This window comes from Triticum dicoccoides, chromosome 4A, assembly GCF_002162155.2.
Source record: "Triticum dicoccoides isolate Atlit2015 ecotype Zavitan chromosome 4A, WEW_v2.0, whole genome shotgun sequence".
Classification (NCBI taxonomy): Eukaryota; Viridiplantae; Streptophyta; class Magnoliopsida; order Poales; family Poaceae; genus Triticum; species Triticum dicoccoides.
In genome coordinates this window covers 266800261-266802029 of record NC_041386.1, presented here as the reverse complement: position 1 = coordinate 266802029, position 1769 = coordinate 266800261, and positions in this window count along the sequence as shown.

Below are 1769 nucleotides of genomic sequence, written 5' to 3'. Positions count from 1 at the left end.
GCTTATGCGCTGGCACGCGGAGAGGGTGAAGCTATATGACGGAGATGAGCCAAAGCTGAGACACCTCGTAGATGCTAGCCAGTGGAGAGCATCAAATGCTGAATTTGATTTTTTCGCAAATGATCCAAGGAACATCGTGCTTGGCGCTAGTAGTGATGGCATGAATCCATTTGGCAACCAGAACACCAAACACATGGCCCGTGTTTGTATGGATGTACAACCTCCCCCTGGTTGTGCATGAAGGAAAAATACATACACATGGCTATGCTTATTCAAGGGCCGAGACAACCGGGAAATGATATAAATGTGTATCTCGGGTTACTGAAAGAGGAGTTACAGACCTTATGGATAGCGCCGGCCAAGACATGGGATGCAAGCAAAGGAGAGTATTTCTACATGAGAGCCGCGCTGATCATGACGGTGCAGGACTATCTCGGTCACGACTATCTCTTCGGCCAGGTGTGCCATGGATATTGCGGATGCACGAGGTGCATGGATGATACAACTTCTCTGCAGCTATCGAAAGATGGTGGGTCTTCGAAAATCGTGTACATGGGGCATCGAAGATGGCTCGAGAAGGATGGCCCATGGAGAAAGCATGGAGATCTGGGAGCTTAACTACTCTGGATTGCATAGCGCGACGATGTTCCGTGTCAGATGGGCTAAAAATGTACACAGAGAAAACCGACATTTCACTACCATGTGTATACCCGACTCCGATGATAGCGGTAACGTCAACGCCATCGCCAAAAATGAGCCATGGGTACACGCTAAACATGTGACACAATGTTTCTTCATAACTGATCCGATCAATCCCAGCCGTGTTGTCGTGAGGAGAAGCAAAAGGAGCATCGCCGGAATGGATGGAGTCGCCAACGAGGAAGACTATGACCAGTACGGTGATCCGATGAGGGAAGATGATGCTGATGACGACGAAACATATGTCAAAAGACGATTGAAGACTACATTACCTACGAAAGATCGTAATCCCTGGAGAAGGAAAAGTCACGACCATGGGCTCAATTATTTGACAATTAACAAAAGAGGGAAGAAGATCAGTCTAAAGCATCGTCGTCGCCCAAGCTGACAAACTAATCCCCAAAGTTTGTGTGTGTGTCTTTTTTGTATACCGGTGTTAGCGGTCAAATCATGTAATATATATTATACTAATTATTATCCGGAGGGTAACAGTGGTATTGCTCTAACGACAGACCAAATTAAAGGAAGGAAAGTGCAAAAGAAAGATAAGAAAAAGAAAAGCGCAAATGAAAGAAAAAGAAAAAGAAAAAGAAAGGAAGTTTTACAAAATGAAATGAAATGAAAAAGAAAAATGAACTAATAAGTTGTGGAAAATGAAATGCAAGGAAAATAAAAAAATAAAAATAAAAATAAAAAAATAAAAAGAAAAAAATTTAGCAGTAGTGCGTTTCTTCTGGACAAGCGCTATAGCTAACTTAGCTATAGCGCGTTTTGCCAACAAGCGCTATAGCTAATTTAGCTATAGCGCGTTTTGCCAACAAGCGCTATAGCTAATTTAGCTATAGCACCGGTCCGCTAGCCCCCCTCTTTCTGTCTCTCTCACTCGCGCCGCCGCTCGTCGATCCCCTCTGACGCCAACCGCCGAGGCCAGCCCCGCCCCGCCCACGCCGCCGCCGGCGCCAGCCCCGCCCCGCCCCGCCTCGACCCCCATCTCGCTCCGGTATGCCCCTGCCCCCTCTTCCTTCCTCTCTGACCCCTCAGCCCTGGCTCTCTCTCCGATCCCCTCCCGC